This window comes from Mauremys reevesii, linkage group 3 (genome assembly GCF_016161935.1).
Source record: "Mauremys reevesii isolate NIE-2019 linkage group 3, ASM1616193v1, whole genome shotgun sequence".
Lineage (NCBI taxonomy): Eukaryota > Metazoa > Chordata > Testudines > Geoemydidae > Mauremys > Mauremys reevesii.
In genome coordinates, this window is record NC_052625.1 from 8,226,567 (window position 1) to 8,241,978 (window position 15,412).

Sequence of the window (15,412 nt, forward strand, 5' to 3'; positions counted from 1 at the left end):
TGGGACCCTGCCTCAGTGTTGCACATGAAGCCACTGGCAGAGGTAGGATATGAGCGCAGATTGCCCGAGTCCTATTCCAGTGCTTAACCCCAATCCCAGCCTTCCTGCTTGACTGCAGTAGAATAAAACACCAACTGGGGTCAACTTAACCCTTTGTCTCCAATGTACAGGTATTTTTGCTGGCCTACTGGATAAAAATGTATTCATCAAAGCTGTGTGAAATGTTGGAAGTGAAATATGTGCCAAAGTGAAACTTGCCTTGTGACAAACCCAAAACTCGGCCGAGGTCAGCCACAATGCCAGTGAGCCTGGCACCCGGTTGACCCAATCTATGGTTTTGTCTCAGACCCATTTGGAATCCTGATTGGCTGCTGTCAGCAGTTTTGCCCGTTCCCATTCAAGCTGCGGGGGAGTGTTGCCATTATGGGCAAGTTTGTCATTATGGGCAGTTGTCTAGCTCCCCAAAGGAGCTCTGTTTGTACCAGCTGAGGATGTGCTCCCATGCCCTCCTGGAGTCTGCATGGCCATGGCTGCCTTTCTCTGCCTTGGCGTTATTTTAAGGATTTCGTTCCATTTTGTAATCAGGCTTGCATGACAAGGTGCTGTCTGCATCACTGAAAGGCCATCTCCTTTTTAAGGTGCGTTAGCTTTCAGGCTGCCTTAAAAGCTCTTGTATCAAGAACCTGGTTTTCTTTAAAGGTTTGCTCTAACCAAGTGTTTGCAATCATGATTAGAAAACTTTCCAAACCTGCTCTCCGTTTGCTTAACTGATGAGATCCTGATTGGGTCCTGGGAGGTAAGCATGTCCCCAGGTGAGGCTTAGGAAAGGGAAGCCAGACAACACCCTCAGGGGAGGAGGTAAACACAGGGATTTTGGAAGCTGCTACATCAAATAGCCAGGGAATTATGATTAAAAGACTCTGACCAAGGGATAAAGGTTAAAATCCTGGCTCTACTGAAGTCAATGGAAGTTTTTTCCCCTTGAATGCAATGGAACTATAAGGGAACAGCTATTCATGTGTTAAAATAATCTAACCTTATCAGACCTAATGCTGAGTAGCAGAAAGGGGTTAGCCAAGAAACTGGAGCCGAAGGAAGGTTCCTTAGTAGTGAAAGGGCCACTTAATCTGTAAAGCTCTTGGGTATGTAGGAAGTTGCAGCGTTCCTAACTAGGCGTCCACTCAGCTCCTAATGGACTTTTGCCATTCGCTTTGATTGGAGCGGGATTGGCCCTTTAAAATGGAGCCCAGAAAGAGCCCTGAGTAATTTACTGCAGAAAGGATGGAAAGGCCCAATAGGTGTGGGACTCGTAGGCAGTAATAGCATGATGAGGATAGTTAATGCTGAGGGGTATGGAGTGCCTCGAATTTCTCCAAGAACTTCTGAACAGTGGCTGAGGGGGTGGTGTGACAGGGCACTCGAAAGCAGTTGACCCCGGATTTCTGGTTTGATGAACTAGCAGTGTTATAAACAATGTGTCAGACACAAAGGAGGGAAAGATCAAGCCATGATTTTTCTGCACTAGACCATGTCCAAAGCCAGAGCCCTGGATCTGAAAACCATTCTCTTTGTGGGACTAGGAAATCCCAATCTAAACTTTGTGGCATACGTAAAGCGAGCAGCACTATTACCCGTTACCGTGCTTACTCCCCTCACGAGCCCCAGTGCCCAGAGCACCAGTGTTCTGAAAATCACACCAGCATCTGGAGCTCTGAAACCTATGGGCATTGTGCCCTGCTCTGAAAGATGGAAGCCAGAATTTTCAAAAATGGCTGCCTAAAGTTAGCCTCTGAGGGCCAGATTTACAAAGATATTTAGGCATCTAAAAAAGTAGATGTCTAACCTTCTTAGTCAAGGGAAGTTGGGCACCTAACTCACTTAGGTGTTTTTGAAAATCCCACTAGGTGTCTACATCTTTCGGTTGCTGGTACGTAGGTATTTTCCAAATAACAAATCCTTATTTAAGTGCCTGAATATAACTGGTCAGATTTTCAAAAGTGCGAGTGCTCCACAGCTCCCACTGCAGTGAGTGAGGTAGTTGGAATGTAAGACAGAGCCATGGTAGCAGGTCCATAGTTAAAGCTGCTAGCTCACTTTCCAGCACGGACGGGTTTTCAAAAACACTCAGCATTGGACTAGTTCTGCCTCCATTCAATTCAATGGTAAAACTACCATTGACAGCAGTGGGAGCAGAGTTGGGTCAATGTTGGGTGCTTCTGAATATTCCACTATCGAAAACCAACTGTGACCCATGCAACCTTCAGGCCCTCTGTTGTATGCAGTGTTGTTGTAGCCGTGTCGGTCCCAGAATCTTAGGGCATGTGGTGAAGATGCACTGTGCCAACGGGAGAGAGCTCTTCCATTAGCATCAAAAAACCACCCCCGTGAGCGGCACAAGCTATGTCGGCAGGAGAGTTTTTCCCGCCGACAGCGCCATGCACACTAGCGCTTACGCTGGTATAATTTATGTCGTTCAGGGATGGAATATTCACACCCCTGATCTGATTTTTTTTCCATCATGCTTGAGATTTTTCCTGTGCTGGGTAAATAAGGCCCAGCTATTTTGGGGGGGAGGGGGGAAGCATAGGATTGAGCCCTTAGGGTACGTCTTCAGCCTTAAATCCATTGCTTTTTGAAAAGCCCTTTAAACACTTCTCCCCAACCTGGTGTTCTCCCAAATTTTGCCCTCTGATTTTTGTACAACTATTCAGCTTTTTTATTGGGCCTTTGGAACATTTTTAATTATCCCTAAAAGATCATAATCAGCTGCAAGGAAACAACCTGAAGAAGAAACGCACTGATTAAAGCATCTATAGTTGTTGGAGTTCTGGGGCATGATGCTTCCAGCTGTTTAAGTTGGGTAAAAGAGCATTTTAATGGCTCCAAGCCATTTAAAAATGTGTTTTTTATATATATAACACATGCCACTATTTGCCAGCTGGCCTTGACTGACGGCAAATTGCCTGGCCTATAACCTGTACTGCACCATAAAGCTGCCTGATTCTAATGGGTTATTGATCCTTTCTTGCTATTACCCCATTGTTTGCTTAAAAATAGCAATATTAAAAATTCCTTTGTCACTAGCAGGGCCGATTAGGAGACTGTTGCAACGTACTAGCTGGCAGTCTTGAGGGGCATCAAAATCTATTTACATCTCCTAACGCAACTGGGATATTCTCTTTGCTAATTTACTGCTGACATTAAAGACAGTTTACACCTGACAATCCAGCAACCTCTACATTCAAAGGATTCTTTAGAAAAGCTGAAAGGTCTTTCTTTGGCTTCAATGGACTTTGAATCAGGCCTCAAATCTAAATATTTCAGTAACTGAAATCCATGTGGTTGGGATTGAAAACACAGAATGGTATTTTCTGCAACCGTTTGAGTTTCTACTGGGGGAATTTGTATGCACAACTTACCGGCAGGGTGGATGGGCTGGACAGTTTAATACACTAGTACAACTTCCCGCATGCGCCATAAGTCTGGACTCTTTAAACCTTTCAGCTCTTGCATTTTGTTCTTGCTATGGGGACATTAAGTCAAGCAACAACTTTTTGTCGCTGGCCTGTTCTCATGCACACTCTGTGCCACTTCAGAGGTTGACCACAATGTGTCTGGGGTGTGCTGTGGGTGAAATTCCTACCCATGCAGTGGACCAACACAAGGCCTACATACAACTTAGGTCATAGTTTGAGGGCTTTGATGAACCATACATGGTGCATTTGAGTTGCGCTGGCCCTTTGCCCAGGAGTGAATTTCACTGCTGTAATTTACAGGCTTGTTAAAAGTGGGATATACATTTTACCTAGAAATCTTCACCACCATCCGGTGCAGAGGAATTTTGTACTTTGCAGTTTTCCACTGAGAACTAAACTGCATGCATGTCTTTGTGTTTCTGGGGCATGATTGCGTGTGGTACCATGTGCTAACGTAGATAGTTTTACTGGCATTCATTTAGGATGGCTGCATTACTGAGAGTGATACAGTTCATCCTGACCTAGTGATAATGAAACCTTCCTACAACCACATTGTGATGGGGTGTATAAACCCCATCCTGCCCCAGTCACTAAGGGGTTAAGACAAAAACATGAACAATGTCATAGAAAACTTTCAGCAAAAATGACAAGACAAAAAAGACCCCCCGCCAGAACAGAGTCTTTATTTGCATCACTATTTTTTAATCTCTTGGGGAGGGGGGGAATTCCCCACCAGCTGGAGCAATGAATATTGCATTTCACTGGGCAACGTGGAATTTCAGCTTTCCACTAATATAAGGACTGTGGCCTTGATTCTCCAAACACTTATGCATGAGCTTAACAGTTATGCCTTCTATGGGACTGCCCTTGTCAGCAACGGTAAGCATGTGAGTAAGTGTTCGCAGGATCAGAATCTGTGGTTTGTATTCCGGATGACTTGCTTGTATAAGATGAATTTGACTAGCAATTGTTGGGTTTCAGACCAGTAATCTGTGGTCTTACCTGATTCAGGTTCCTGACATCTTTGGGGGACGGGGGGGGGGGGAGGCGGAGGGGAGGGTGAAGAATAATATTTGGTGGGCTGTTTTGTTTTGGTTTTAAAAAGTGACTGTTGGAAATCTGCTCAGAGGTTTGGAATGTTAGTCCCCACGGAGACAGATCACGGAGCAGAGGGGAGGTGAGAAGGTCAAAGATGCAAAATAAATGGAATTTATTCCATGGTTCCACAGCTTGTTTGTTTATTGAGTGTTTTGATTTATTTAAAATGAGTTTATCCCATGGCTGAGTAAAGGCATTTATTCAATGTTTGTCATACCCACCCACCACATGTGAGTGTATGTGTGTAAAAATATATATTGTATATAAATATGACTCAAAACAAAACAAAAAAAGGCAAAAATCAAGCAGCCCCATAGTAATGCTATTCTAATTGCACCATTCAAATTAGAAAATGCAAAGTTTAAGGCACCAACAGGAATGTTAACCGAAAAGCACCGCACATCCTGTATGTTTTATGCTGTATAATGTCTTAAGATCCTGATTCCTGAAAAAACTCAAGGACATGCCTGACTTTGGGACTATTTGCAGCATGTATTGAAATGAGTAAATGTGTCAAATTAAATGGACAAATCACTCTATTGCAGGAGTGGAACCTCAAGTTGTTAAATACTGTAATCTGCTCAAATACATGTTCAAGAAGAAATGCAGGTAACGTTTCTATCCTTCCGTGCAACATGGGCTGGCTAAAGTTGTTGTAGGAGATGTCATTTTTATATTTACTGACACTGCAACCCTAAAATTCCACAGTCATTTGCTTTTCATTCTTTAGGGGTTTTATATTTTAACAGAGGCGGGACTGGGACATAAATGCTCCCTTGCACAGCCAACAGATACTAACGCCCACCTACTAACTGGGTGATGCTGCTGAACTTTGGAAAGTTACACTCCCTTTTATGAATGTGTCACATCTTATCCCCTTGGATCTGCAATCTTCACAACGAGAGGAAGATTCCAGTGACAGCCTGGTTGCTAATTTTGGCGCAGTCTGTGCCAAACAAATTCCAGGAAAATGAAAACCCTGGCGGCTGACTGCTCTTAACAGTTGCTGGAAGCAGAGAGAGAACTCAGGAAGAGGTACCGGAAGTACTGGACTTGAAGGATGGCAGATTGCAGTCTTCCAGGGAGCATGGGGCACAATTGCTGAGGAAAGATGGAGGGAAGACAGGAAACGCAGAAGGACGCTGAGGAAGGATGGAGGCGAGGGATGCAGAGGGGAGAACAGTCATGCATATTTGCTGCTATGATTGAGATATAGCAGCAACACCTCTGGTTTAGCTGACAAAGACCTGATGCATCAACATCCCTCCACAGCCCCCAAGGATGTCCTGGTGCTGCTTGAATGTATTAAGACTGCGGCTCCAATATGGGGCAAGACCCATGCAGAGAAAATCAAACAGAGGCCCGGTCAGACACATATTGTCATTCTCATGTACCACAGCAGTGTTCTCCCAAGTGGCAGGACTGGACCTGGTCTGGAGTCCTACCTGGCCAAGCTGAACCAAGCACAGTAAAGACTTGAACCTGGATATGGCGTCTTCTTATATTGCCTCATCTTTCAGGAGCATTTCTGCATGCTCACCTTCCGAGCGATCACACATACAAATGGGACAGCCAGAGCATGCAAGACACAGAGCCACCAAGCAGCTCTCAATGTTCAAGAAAAGCCAGGAGGACCTGCTTGAAAATCTCCCACAATCCTCTAGGCCAGCAGCACTCTAGGAGACTGTGTGTAGGATAGCTGCCTGGATTCTTTCAGAGTACACTGGCATGAAGATGTAGACAGACACACCCAGGCTCGACTGACTGCTGTAGTGGTAACGAATCTGCTGTGTAGACATCCTGAATGGTGTCTGTTGTAACACAGGTCAGACAGCTGTGTTGGAGCCCATTTACACTAAATGAGCTTCCACCGGCAGTGAGCATGGTACGTTATAGACCCAGAGATGTCCTCTAATGCGAGATGCTCATATTCCTGTTGGGCCTGGAAGGATACATCAGTCACCCCCCAAGGATTAGGGCCAGACTTTCAAAGGTATTTAGGCACCTAAAGATGCCGCAAGGCACCTACTGGGATTTTCCAATAGTGCTCGTTTGCATCGTTAGGTACTTTTGATCTTAAATGCGTTACCACTTGCTCCTATTCAGCATGACAAAAGGGCATGTTACAATGGAAACAAATGGTTCAACATACACTCTCTTTTGTGGTGTAACTGTGGATGCTTTCTCCAGTTCCATACAGTTTGTTTAGGGTAGGGTGGGTTTTTTTGGAGGGGGTGCTTTGCAGGGCTTTGTTTTACAGCTCTCATTTCTTCAGTTCTGTACAAATACAAACTTTGGGTGGCTTTTGGGGCGGTGGGAGTGGGAGGGGAGAAAGGCAAACACTGTTCGTTGGAGTTGCCTCAGTCTCCTGTGGAGCATCCCACCCATGGGAAACATTATCTTCCGTTGGCTTCTATGCAGTTAGCCACAATCAGGTTGAGTAAAAACAAACTGCTGATCTCTGTTCTGAAATTGCAGTGATTTAATGTAAGCTGTTGGTATTCGTCATGGCTGGAGGCCCAGCCAGACTCAGAATGGTAGTGTGCTAAACACTGGACTAACACAGAGGACAGTCTCTGATCTAAAGAGCTTGCACACTAAATCAAGACAGACACGTGGTAGTAGGATAAACAGGCCCAGAAAGGTGAAGTGATTTGCCTGGGATTACCCAACGGGCTAGTGTGAGGTCCAGGTCCCCTGAGTCCCAAATCAGTGCCCTATCTACTGGACCCTACTTCACTGAGTTCTGATGCAGGAGGGATAATCCGGGGGTTAGGGTGTTGGCCTGGTATTTGGGAGGACAGCGTTCAATTCCTTGCCCTGCACAGCCTTCCTGTGTGACCAGGGGCGAGCTACATAAGCCCAGATCCTCAAAGGTATTTATTTAGGTGCCTAACTCCCATTGACTTTGTCTCTCTGTGCCTCAGTTCCCCATCTGTGACATGGGATAATAGCACTTCCCTACATCCCAGGAGAGTTGTGAGGATAAACATTACAAGATCATGATGGGCTCCAATACTACAGCAATGGGCGCCATGTTACCCTTGTCTGATTTTACTTGTTTCTATTCTATTTCCAGGGGAGGAGCACTCGGGAAGCCCAATCAAGATCAGGGCCCCATCATGCTAGGCACCATACCAAGACGTACTCCCTACTCCAAAGAGCAGACGCTGTAACATCCCACTCCTGTAACTGGATCTGCGTGGCCTGACCTTGTTCCAGTCCCTACTGTACTCAACAGGGCTCGGCCCAGGCCCAAGATCGCATGCCGATCCGATTTCAGCAGCGAGGCCTCTAAGACTATCACTTATGAGAGCCTGGTTAACTATTAGTTTTTTCAACTAATGTGATGTGAGTTGAGAAAGCAGGTGGCAGAGGAAGGATGTTCCAGGGGTTAGAGGCACAGGCTTCCTGTGTGATTTTGGCAAGTCAGTTAGGGTGAAATCTACAAAGGGACTTTAATTGCTTAAATCCAACACTTACGTGCTATTGAGAGTCTCAAAACCTCTGCTCAGCTGCTGCCTTGCTCTGTGGGTACCTAGGTTTCTACTAGGAAAGTCCCATATGTCAGTGATTCTCAACCAGGGGTACGTATACCCCTGGGGGCATGCAGAGGTCTTCCAGGGGGTACATCAACTCATCTAGATATCTGCCTAGTTTTGCAACAGGCTACAGAAAAAGCACTAGCAAAGTCAGTACAAACTAAAAGTTCATACAGACAATGACTTTTATATTCCAATTGATTTACTTTATAATTATATGGTAAAAAGGAGAAAGTCAGCATTTTTTCACTAACGGTGTGCTGTGACACGTTTGTATTTTTATGTCCTGATTTTGTAAGCAAGTAGTTTTTAAGTGACATGAAACTTAAGATATTCAAGACAAATCAGACTCCTGAAAGAAGAACATGTAGTTTGGAAAGGTTGAGGGCCCCTATGTTTCTGCTGTTGGGCACGTGCAAAACCACCCAAGCCCTGCTGCTGATGCTCCTGCCTAAATCCTGGCAGGATTCTTCAGCTGGGCATCCCCCTGCTTATCTCATCGAGGGGCTTGGTCTGATAGATGTTCTTAGGCCTTCCACAAAAGACAACTGGGGCTGACCAGGATGGGAGTCAGGGGGTGTGCCCACTCCAGCATATCTAATAGCCAGGGAGTGAGAACCCTGCTTTCAGATCCCCACCACTCCACTTGATTCACAGCAAGGACTTACACTTGGGTCCTCCTACATCCCAGGAGTGCCCTGACCTTGGAGCTATTGGCTATTCTGGAGTGGGATCTCGGTCTCTCCTGTTGAAGCTGGGTTTTTTTCTGTATGAACTACATATTCCTGGGTGAGACTGCGTGTATCGCTCAGAGGTTAGAGCCCTCAGGTAGGAGACCTCAGTTCAAGTCTCTGCTGAGGAATGTTTTATTTATACAAAGTGGAACAGCTCCACCAGGAGATAGTGAGAGACTCATTCCATGATAGCCAAGAGCCTGGGGATTGGGGCTCTGATGTGGAACGGGAGAGACCAAAGTTCAAATCTCTGCTCCAAACCAGACAGAGCAGGGATTTGAAAATGAGTCTCTCATATTCCAGGTGAGGGCTCTAACCACTGGTCCTCTGGCTGACCTGGCTTAGTCACCTAAGTCCAGGGAGAGGGCTCATGGCTGAGAAAACTGATTGGAGATAGATACCTAACTACATTTCAGTGGTGGGACCTCTTCTTGGCTAGCTTAGGGGCTCCCTATTGAGGTTGCTGGCCTCTGTCAATCCCATCCTTAGGTGCCAAACTCCTCCTGCATAGTAAAGGGAATCTGGTCACCTAACCATGAATTTCACTGGGCAGCAGGGTGCCTAAAAGTTAGGAGTTGAAATGTCTAACTCCCTTTGTGGATCTGTTCCTTAGGGACAGTCTACACTACAAATTAGGTTGGCTTAACTACATCGCTCAAAAATTTCACACCCTGTGCCATGTAGTTAAGACGACCTACTTTGTAGCATTAGATGCCACTAGAATTTGTCCCTCAACCTACCAGCTGCCTCTTAGGTGGATTTACTACAGTGAGGGAAGAACCCCTTCCGGTGCTGTAGTAAGTGTCTACGCTACAACTGCAGCTGTGCTGCTTTAGGATTTCGAGTGTGGATGCACCCTTAGCCTCTCTGTGTCCAATAAGCATAATAACACTGCCTTACTTCACAGGAGTAGTGTGAGGGTAAATACATAGAAAGATTGTTAGATGCTCAGCTATTAGAGTAATGGAGGCCATATAAGTACTGTAGATAGATAGAAAGCCACTATAAGTTGGGAGAGCAGGGCAGGGTATTGCTACTAATGTCTGGTCTCTGTATTATAACAATGCTCCCTAATATGCTGTAGGTGGAACTTTCAAAAGCCCCAGAGGGACTTAGTGACGGGACCCGTGCTCCTAAATCACTTAGACTATTTTGAACACCGCCATCCTGTTCTCATCTTACAGTGGATGTAAAAAAAAAAATCATCCACCAAAAGCTACATTAAGAGCAACATTCAAGATGATGAACTTAAACAAATCATAGCTAAAGCTCCTCTGAAAACTAGGCAGAGCTGGGACCAAGGCGAGTAATTGAAACAAAGCGATCAAAACCAAACCTGAAAACAGCTTTACTTCCAACGTAAAACAAATATCCTGCGTGAGCGCTTGTGCATAGGACATACCATACGGCAGCCACAAAACTGTATTATTTTTTTCTGCAGTCCTGTCAAGCTCTAAGTCTATGACGATATTTCTATTCTAATAGGAAATTTTAAAAAACTGGAATGATAATGAGCTGAGAAAACATGACTCTAGACCAGAAAATAAAATCGCAAGTGTTCATTATCAAGGGAATATTGGCAACTAAGTGTTAGAGAACAAGAATGCCTGATGATGCAATGTTTTTCATCTGACACTGAGCACAGAAAACCTTTTCATATGCTCTAAATCTGCAGCTACAATAAAGCCTTCATAGAGACAATCTGCTTAAACTGAACGTCATACTTGCCTTTATTTTATTTTAATTGCAAAACGCTATCCAGTTTCACTGCTCAAATACGCAGCTCTTAAGGCAATATGCAGAGCTCCATATTAGCCTCCATTTTATTGGACGTCAATATCTCTGCAGTGACGAAGTTATAAGCTACTGAAGTGGCATAGCTGTGACGCAGCCATCTCTCTTATGCAGGATAATGCCCACACCTAATTTTTTAACCATTAAGATTTATATAATTGAAAAACCTTGCTTGTTCTTGACCTTCCTGTTTGAATCCACTACCTCTCCATAACAGTATTGTTCAAATGTGCAATTTTACGGCATTTGTCAGTGGAAGTTTTGCCATTGACTTAAATAATCAGAGGATAAAGCTGAATAGTATTGGGATAAAGCGAGGAGTCGGCCCCAAATAATGCCTACCTCTGGTATACTACTTTTTATCAGTAGAGCTCAAACCAGTTTACGAAAGAGGTCAGTATGATTATCCGCATTTTACAGCTGGGGAAACCAAAGAACCAAGAAGGGTAGCGATTTGCCCCATGTCTTTCAACAGGCCACTGGTACAGCTGGGAGTAGAACTCCGGTCTCCAAGACAGCGCACTATCCAATGAGCCATATTGCCTCCCACAATAAGTGATATTCATTATTTATTTAACACATTGTTATGCCTAAAAATCAGCCAGGTCATGGCTCCATGGTGCTGGGGGGCTGTACAAATATATACAAGAGCTGGAAACACACTTTTTTTTGCAAATTTCAAAATGTTGTTGAAATTTAAAATTTTGAAATTTCAGGAGGGAAATATTGGGGCGGGTGGCAAATGATGTGAAAATGTTTGTTTCCCCATTCCCCTATTGGCCTTTTTGGGGTGTGTGTGTGAGAGAGAGTTTTGTTTTGTTTTCTGAGCAGCACTATGAATGATAATCACAGACATTTAATATGTCTCTTAGCATTAATGCCGCACAAACATGTGAACTGATCACCGTATTCTAGATCCTTTGCAGATGAAAGTCAATTGATATTAATGGTACTTCTCTTGGATTGAGAGCAACATATGGCTCTGGAGACAGTGAAGTAATAAATCCATAAAACAAATATGGCCTTTAGTGTGATCTGGAGCTGAATGAATCTTGGGGTTGAGGGTAATGCTGCAAATGTTCATTCCAATTGTTAAATCAATTTGTGTTTGCTTTCCGGAAACACTTGTGCAGTTGAATTTTACTAGCACAAATGGTTGCAGAAGACAAATTTCAGAGCCATATGTGTGAGTATTCCTGGAAGGGTAAGATTAGGACAGAAGACAGCAAGGTCTGGAGTTTTACACCAATGCATTTCTCAGTTCCCGAGTTACATTCTACTTTATTCACGTTGCCATTTTGCAGGACTACACAGTCACCGAATCAGTTTCTCTAACAACGTCATTTTCATCTGAAAGGTTTGTTTGCCCCATACGGAAGGCCTATTCTAGTTACAGATTTGTTCTTGTGTGCAGCATGGGCTCCTTTTCGATACTTCCTTGTTGAAATGATCAGTTAAAAACAATGTAAAAAGCAGAGATATCAACATGGAAAAGACAAAGAACACTGAATGGAGTCACACCCAGTCACAACAGCAGGATCTCACACCCCAATTAATTTATGGTGATACATACTTCTTAATTTTGCATAGTCACAACAACCAGTACAGAGATGCAACACTGCAGAACAAACCTCACAGTGCAACATGACAGTATTGCCTGTGACGGCTTATTGGTTCAAATCCTCAGCAAGTACAATGAAGCTATGCCGATTTACACCAGCTTAGGAGGTGGCCCACTGTGAAGTCATTCATAGTTTAAAACCAGAAGGAACCATTAGATCATCTAGTCTGACCTCCTGTATATTGGAAACTCATACATTTCACCCATTTACCTGTGCATTGACTGCAGTTCCACAATGGCTGGGCCCTGTCTTAGAACATAAGAACATAAGAATAGCCCTACTGGGTCACACCAAAGGTCCATCTAGCCTAGTATCCTATCTTCTGACAGTGGCCAGTGCCAGGTGCCCCAGAGGGAACGAACAGAACAGGTAATCATCAAGTGGTCCATCCCCTGTCGCTCATTCACAGCTTCCAGCAAACAGAGTCTAGGGACACCATTCCTGCCCATCCTGGCTAATAGCTATTGATGGACCTATCCTCTATGAATTTATCTAGTTCTTTTTTGAACTCTGTTATGGTCTTGGCCTTCACAACATCCTGTGGCAAGGAGTTCCACAGGTTGACTGTGCATTGTGTGAAGAAAAACTTCCTTTTATTTGTTTTAAACCTGCTACCTGTCTTCTCCTTTCCTGGCTCCTGGGGCTCCAATACAGTGATCCAACCCTTCTCAGGGAAACACTTAAGCATGTACCTAATTTTAGGCATGTGCTAAAGTCCCACTGATTTAACTGCCTTAATGAATAGGGATGGATTTAAGCACATGCTTAAATGCTTTGATGAATTGGATGGAAGTCACTGCTCTGCATTCCACCTATAGCCTCAATAAGCATAGAAAGGGGCTCTTCTTGAACCCACTGCCTCAATAAATGCTGCAAATGTAAATGGATTGGTGATTTCAAGGCCATTTGCTGGTCTAAAGCAATACCTCCAAGGAAAAACTTTGAAGGTAAATGACCTTGAAATCTCCATTCTACCCCAGGAATACAGAAATTAAAGTACTATTGCTTATAAAAACAGTGAATACAATTTTACATGTCATTTTGCTCTTTGACGCTTGTAAGTTCTGCAGTGCAAAGAGAGAGAGAGAAAGGTTCATGTGATAATAGTGTCACTGTTCTGTTCTCTGTCCCTAGCAATGTAGACATCATGGAAATGTACAAAACACTGTGTGTGGGTTTCTTAATACACTTCTGATGTCCTTACAGCTATGATGGAAAGGAGGTCAAGATTTGATTAATGGCATTGAGAGATGCTGTTAAAGAAAGCAACAACTTTGAAGAGATGCCAGACATCAGCCAAGGTGGAAAAGAATTAAATGGAACGACTGTCGTTGAAAACAACTCATCTCGTAAGTAGCCTCCTGAGTGGGAATCCAGCCTCTTTCTTTAAGGGAACGGAAGAAAGGTTTGCCAGAACATACAACTGGTAGACCTTAAAAAACCAAACCATCAAGACCAAACATAACATTTAGGCTCCTAGTAAGTGAGATTGTAGGAAATGTCCACACATGTAATGCACATCGATGCAAACAGGAAGAACAGTTTAGAGAGAGAGTTCAGGACGGTCTTGACTAATTATGAAGCCAAAACAGGACTAGCGCTAACACCTTTCAATCGTTTTCTGAAACGGCCCCCTCCTTTATGTGATATTACTTATATTTTCCATATTTTAGCAAAGATTCCCCCCCCCCGATTTTTAAACGGATGGGTTTGGGGGAGCATGGTTGTGACAACTCAGCCTGGGAACTTAAAATCCAGCTGGCTTCTTTCTGGCTTGTGCATCATCACCAGGATAAGGATTTGGCAGGCCAAATGCTGGCCTCACTTCCACCTGTGCAACTCTTTCTCTCCACTGGCAACTGCGAAGGCGGAATTTGAGGATGGTTAGGTTGTACAGGTGTCCCTGCAAGTCAAACCTGGCTAATGGTTATGTTGATGAGGCATGAAGTGGAAAGGATTGTAGACCCAATGCACTGCACACAGCTCTATTTGGGGCTGAAGGATATAGCCAGAACTTCGCTAGCTGAGTCATCCTTTGATAAAGTAAGCTGCAGGGATACAGGCACCTTTGTGGACAAATTCTTCACGAGCTTCAAATCAGTGCATTTCTGAATCTCTCATTAGCACCCTCAAAAGGTGGTGCACACAGACTAGAACAGCCGACATCTATTAAACAGATAGCTGCCCCTTTACCATTGCTCAGCGGAGGATCTGCTATGGGGCAGGAAAATAGGCACCGTCCTGTATGCCTTACCTGTTTCATATGAGAAATCTGACCTGATACAGATATCTCTGCTTCAGTTCTGATATGCCAGTCTGTTCAGATTAGGGTTACCAGATGTCCTGATTTTATAGGGACAGTCCTGATTTTGGGGTCTTTTTCTTATATAGGCTCCTATTACCCCCCATCCCCTGTCCCGATTTTTCACATTTGCTGTCTGGTCACCCTCGTTCAGATGCCCACTTCCAGTGTAGAAGTCTTTTGAAGGAAGAGGGGGACTAGGCATTCAGGGCTAGATTTCATGTGGGAGCAATTGGTGGGGAGGGTATAATGAACTTCCCTTCCACAGCTAGGCACTTGAACAAACAACTAGTAGGAGAGAGTCCCTGCCCCCAAGAGCTTTGGGCCAGATGCCCAAAGGTATTTAGGTACCTCACTCCCATTGAAATCAATATCTTTGAGGATCTGGGCTTTACATTCTGAACAGACAAGCGACAAAGGATGGGAAGGGAAACATCTCTCCTTTTACTCCATTAAGTCTAAGGCTTTTATGGCTTTAACATCAGAAGGATCCATGGGCCTATTTATATTTAAAATCAGAAATAGGCAGCAAACCTATAGGAACCTCTTGACATGTTAAATCAGGTCAGAGTTTATCCAGGCCTTTGGAACAACTGTAGACACATTTCTCCCTGCTATGGCTCATCATCCTAATATAGCAACCATATGTAGATAAAGTGAAGCTGGGCATTCAGTACAACCCATGCTCCAGGCGCAGGGACTAAGTGCTAAGGCAAGAAATGACTTTTTCCTGGCGAGGCCCACTGCAGATTGAACTGGAATGGCAATTAGATGCTGAAGTGCTCATTTAATGTCAGTGATGTGTAAACTACATTGCTATTGTTATTTTAGTGCTGATTTACAT